The sequence below is a fragment of the Budorcas taxicolor genome, chromosome 1 (assembly GCF_023091745.1).
Source record: "Budorcas taxicolor isolate Tak-1 chromosome 1, Takin1.1, whole genome shotgun sequence".
NCBI classification, from domain to species: Eukaryota; Metazoa; Chordata; class Mammalia; order Artiodactyla; family Bovidae; genus Budorcas; species Budorcas taxicolor.
Window position 1 is genome coordinate 11847974 of NC_068910.1, and position 6000 is coordinate 11853973.

Consider the following 6000-nt stretch of genomic DNA (forward strand, 5'->3'; position numbering starts at 1 on the left):
CCAATTCGTCCTACCCTCCAGAGTTGGACATGACTGAAGCGACTCAGCAGCAGCAGCAGCCCCTCCCCGGTGGTGGCCACGTGCCCGTTCTCCACGTCTGCATCTCTGCTCCTGCCCTGCAAATAGGCTCACCTGTACCATTTTTCTAGATTCCACATACATGTGCTCATATACAATCTTTGTTTTCCTCTTTTTGAGTTACTTCACTCTGTATGACAGACTCTAAGTCCATCCACAACACTACAACAGACTCTGATTTGTTCCTTTTTCTGGCTGAGTAATATTCCATTGTATACATGCAATCTTTGACAAAGGCAAGAATATACAAGGAGAAAATACAGCCTCTTCAGTAAGTGGTGCTGGGAAAACCGGACAGCTACATGTAAAACAATGAAATTAGAATCCTTCCTAACACCATACACAAAAATAAACTCAAACTGGATTAAAGACTTAAATGTAAGGTGAGACACTATAAAACTCTTAGAAAAAACATAGGCAGAACAATCTTTGACATAAATCACAGCAAGATCTTTTTTGACCCACCTCTTAGAGTAATGAAAATAGAAACGAATGTGACCTAATTAAACTTAAAAGCTTCTGCACAGCAAAGAAAGCCATAAACAAGATGAAAAGACAGCCCTCTTTGGGGGAACATATTTGCAAAACAAAGCAAGAAAGGATTAGTCTCCAAAATAACAAGACGCTCATTCATGCAGCTCAATATCAAAAACAAACGACCCTATCAAAAAATTGGCAAAAGACCTAAACACATCTCTCCAAAGAGGACAGATGGCCAACAAACATGCAAAGATGTGTTCAACATAGCTAATTATTAGAGAGAAGTGAAAGTGTTAGTCACTCAAAGTCGTGTCCACCTGGCGACCGTAGCTGCCAGACTCCACCGTCCATGGAATTCTCCAGGCAAGAATACTGGAGTGGGTTGCCATTCCCTCCTCCAGGGGATCTTCCCAACCCAGGACTCAAACTCAGGTCTGCATTGCATGCAGATTCTTTATCACCTGAGAATCACCAGGGAATGCAAATCAAAACTATGTAGAGGTGTTAGGAAGTATTCTAATTTCATTCTTTGACATGTAGCTGTCCAGTTTTCCCAGCACCACTTACTGAAGAGGCTGTATTTTCTTCATTGTATATTCTTGCCTCCTTTGTCAAAGATTATATATATACAATGGAATACTACTCAGCCAAACATAGAGGTATGACCTCACACCATCAGAATGGCCACCATCAGAAAAATCTACGAAGAAATGCTGGAGAGGGTGTGGAGAAAAGGGAATGAGTCAGGGGGCATTCTACACTGTTGGTGGGAATGTAAGTTGGTACAGCCACTGTGAAGAACAGTATGAAGGTTCCTTAAACTAAAAATAAGATTCAGCAATCCCACTCCTGGGCATACATCCAGAAAAAACTAATTTGTAAAGACATGTGCACCAGGCACCCCAGTGTTCACTGCAGCACTAACAAGAGGCAGAACAGGGAAGTCAGCACGGCTTTAATGCCTGCCAGGCAGTGGCCAGCCCACCTGTGCCCCAACCCCAAGCAGTTCTGAGGGCACAAGCCACAGCTGCAGCCACCTCAGTCCAAGCCTCTCCCCACACTGAACAGTCAGTGCTGCGGCCGCTGCTCCCCCCAGCCCTGGCCCTCACACTTCCCTGTGAAAGTCGGGCAGTGCAGGCTGCTGTGTCACAGCAGTCCTCCAGCGCTCGCTGCACCTGTGGTCTCCAGCCCTTCGTGCTCCTGCCCCTGACTCCTGCCCCTAGTGTTCTGAGTCCCACAGCTTCTTGTGCATTCCTGCAACCGGCTCTTACCTTCTTCCCGTGGGCCTGCAGCAGGCGCTCACCGTCCTGTAATAAAACAAGCTCTCCCTCGGTCTTGAGCCCCACCTAGCTGCTGCCTCTGTTCTGCCCTTTCTGCTTAGCCCTCCCCACTTGGTCCTTCAGCCTGTTCTTTGTGGAGGCCACTCTTTTCTTGCCACATCGTGCTTGTCTTTGCCAAATCCAGCGGCCCGTTCTGTTTGCCTCTCATTGGTATTTGAGGTGGGTGTCCTTAGCCTTTTTATAGCTTTCTCTAAGCTTCTGGGCCACTGACCTCTCCTGACTTTCCTCCTCCTTCCTGAGCTGGTCGTTCTCTGAATGTTGAGCGCCCACTGGGTTCATCTCTGACTGCACGTCAGGCTTCCCCTCTCTGTGGATCCTCTCTGAGGATCTCTCCATGCCTCCAACATACACGCCACCCTGGGTTTCAGTTCAAGCCGTACATCACTGATGGCCAGTCAACAAGCACCTGAACCACGCAGCTCCTGATGGCGCCCAGGGCTGCCCACTCCTCTGCTACCTACCCGTCTCCTCATCTTGCCATTATCTATCCACTAACTCTGGCGTCTCGTGCGGAAGTCAGCTCTCATCGACGCACACAACACTGTTAACAAGTCGTGTAATTTCTATTTCAAAGACAGACCTCAAGCCGAGCCACTTCCCGACACCTCCACTGCTTCTCTCTTGCTTGTGCCATCACCCTGGCACCTGCCCCAGCCCCAGCCTCTACCCCACGCAGCAGCCTGAGAGAGCTTTTAAAAAAACAGGGAGTTCCCTGTCAGCCCAGTGGTTAGGCCTCAGCGCTTACACTGCTGAGGGCTCAGGTTCAATTCCTGGTCAGAGAACTAAGATCCCATAAGCCGCAGCCCCCTCCTACCCCCGCCCCCCAAATCATGTCCTGTCCCTCCCCTGCAGAAATTTTTCTGGGTTTTCAAGTTGAGATGGTCGGGACTTCCCTGGTTCTCCAGGGCCTAAGACTCCAAGCTCCTAATGCAAGGGACCTAGGTTCCAGCCCTGATCAGGGAACGAGAGCACATATGCCGCGTTAAGAGCTTGCACGCCACAACTAAGACCCAGCGCAGCCAAACAGATAAATTCTATTTAAATATCCTAGACTGTCACAATAGGCTGATGAGCTTCTCTGGTATCAAGATCCCATCCATCTCTGCACCTTCACCAGCCATCCCACCCTCACCTGTTCACCCAGCCTCAGGTCTAGACAGACTCCTGGCTCTGAAATACCCACGGAGGTTCCCACCAGCTTCCAGGGGTTGGTGTTAGCCATTGTTTCTCCCCCGGATTTCTCTTCCCAGGCTCGTGATGTGCTGAGTAAGCAAAAGGGGTCTGTCTCTGCTGTAACTATACACCACAGAGGATGGGGCTTAAACAACACCGTCGTTTCTCAAGAAACGTTTCTCACCGTTCTGAAGGCTGTACGTCTTGAGCCAAGCTGCCAACAGATTCCGTTACTGGCGGAAGTCCTCTTCCTAGCCTGCAGACAACTATAAATGCATGTGACCTTTACCTTTTCCTCTTCTCTTTTTTTTTTAAATTAATTACTTTATTCTATTTTTTGGCTGCGTCCGAGTTGTTGTGCCACACGGGCCTTTCCTTGAGGCACCTGTGCTTCAGAGCTGCGAAGGCTCAGTAACTGCAGCACGTGAGCTCCAGAGTGCACGGGCTCAGTAGTTGCAGAAGGTGTGCCCCAGAACGCACATGCGCAGTAGCTGCTTGAGGCACCTGGGCTCCAACGTGCGCAGGCTCAGTAGTTGCAGAAGGTGGGCCCCAGAATGCACATGCGCAGTAGCTGCTTGAGGCGCGTGAACTTCATAGTGCGCAAGCTCAGTAGTTGCAGCATGTGCGCCCCAGAGAAGTGGCGAGTCAGTATATGTTGCCTGCGAACTTAGTTCTCCCACACTCTGTGGGAGTTTAGTCCTGCCAGGGATCAAACCTGTATTGGAGCACAGAGCCTCAACCACTGGGCCACCAGAAAATCCCCCTCTCTTCTTTTTATAAAACCACTAATCCTACCATGGAGAACCTACCTCCTACCCTAATTTAAATCTAATTACCCTTCAAAGGCCCCACGTCCAAACACCATCACCTGAGATTAGGGTTTCAACCAAGGAGGGGACACAAACATTCAGCCTACAACAGTGACCTGTGAAAACCTGCAAGATTACTTTTCTAGAATGGATAGATGAGCTGAAGAACAGCCAAGCAACTGTAGGAATGAGAGACTCCTGGCCTCAGCTCCGAGCCTCTGGGGGTGGGTCCATGCCCCTAACCAGGCCAGGCTATGAGAGAGCTGGCTGAGTCCTGGTTGCATCAGATAAAGCCACACACCCGGGCAGGCCCCCTGGGTAAGATGGAAGTCATATCCCCTGGGAACCACCACAAGGTTCCTTTCAGCTCAGGAAATGCCCTCATTCAGCTTTCCCAGCCCTGTTCCCCCAGGACAGCCTTCAGGGCCCTTCCATTGTCCACCAGATTCCCACGCCTGGAACTGCCTCCACCTCCCTTCCGTCCAGTAGTTTCCCCTCTACTTTGGGTCACGTTTCTCTCCCAATGCTTAACAAGACCCACCTTCCTTCTCATTTAGACTCCGAGCCACGGGGGGTGGGGGGGGTCAACAAGGTCATTAGCTCAGCTTCTCCCTGCTGTGTGTGATTATGAGGACAAAGGATGATGGAATGTTCTGCAGAGCAGGGGTCCCTAACCTCTAGGATCTAATGCCTGATGATCTGAGGTGGAGGTGATATAATAGTAATAGAAGTAAAGTGCACAACAAATGTAACGCTCTTGAATCATCCCAAACCCATCCCCCTGTATAGTCCCTGTCAGTGGAAAAATTTCCTTCCACAAAACGGGTCCCTGGTGCCAAAACTTCCGGGAGCATCGCTGCAGGAGCAGGATTCATCAACTGCTTACACAGGAAAAGTTCGTGTAAGCAAGGTTACTAATAAAGATGCAAGTGTGAAAATGGATGATGTCATGGAAGCTCCCTGAGAATATTCAGAAGCCTGGGGCATTAAATGGGCTTCCCTAGTGGCTCAGATGGTAAAGACTCTGCCTGCAGTGGAGGAGACCCAGGTTCGATCCCTGGTTCAGGAAGTTCTCTGGAGAAGGGAATGGCAACCCACTCCAGTATTCTTGCCTGGAGAATTCCACGGGCAGAAGAGGCTGAAGGGCTACAGTCCATGGGGTCGCAAAGAGTTGGAGAGGACTAAGGAACTAACATTTTCACTTTCAGGGCATTAAACAATGTCCTAGAGGGAAATGGGAGAGCTGTAACTTAGAATCTTAGCAGGTAGAATTTCCTTACTTCTACATTTCTTCCTGTCAAGTTGTCCTAAGTCTTGTGCCCAGACCTCGACTTGTCTAGCGCTCACTGATCCCCGATGGCCGGGAAGCACAAGGAGGCAACACCAGGGTGTGCAGATCCCGTCCCGCTGCCAGGTTCCTGAGCCTCTGCTTCTGAGGCAGGAGATAGACAGGCTCCAGGTTGGATATTTACAATCACCCAGCTCCTCTTTGAATTTCCTGAGGCGAGAGATAGGTGGGCTCCTGCTGAGGAATTTACTACCAGCCTCCTGTTTCCTCTCCAAAATGGAAGCGACCACAGAAACAGGGTAAATAGCCAGTCTTTGTGTCTTGTAAACATCTCAAGGGAATAATCATGACAAGGACAAAGAGAGGCAAGAACCCTGCCTGCGTAAAGGATAAGGGAGGCATTACACGTGCTCAGGATGGCTCCTTGGAGTCGAAAATCAGAGGATATTCCAGGCCGTAATGAGTCTTGCTCCTCCCAGAAGCCTTCACATTGAGATCCACCTTGGCTAAGGTATATGTGCGCAAACCTCAGGTGAGGGTCCTGAGACAAACTGACCAGGGGGAGAGCGAGAAAGATGATTGGCCTGAGGGAAGGCAAAGACCCGGAAAACCGCCCCCTTATAAAGGATTTAAACTTCAAAAAGGCGAGACTCTCTCTCTGAGCTCACCTGTGTGCCTTTCCTTATGTACTTTTCCATAAACTGTTTACCCTTTACCTTCTACCGCCTCACCTCATTCTTGACTAAGCAGGCAAAGACTAGGGACCCTAGCCTAACTGCTGGCTCTCTTGCAGAAACCAGTACTCGAGAAACGAAGCACCGCATTTGGAGAG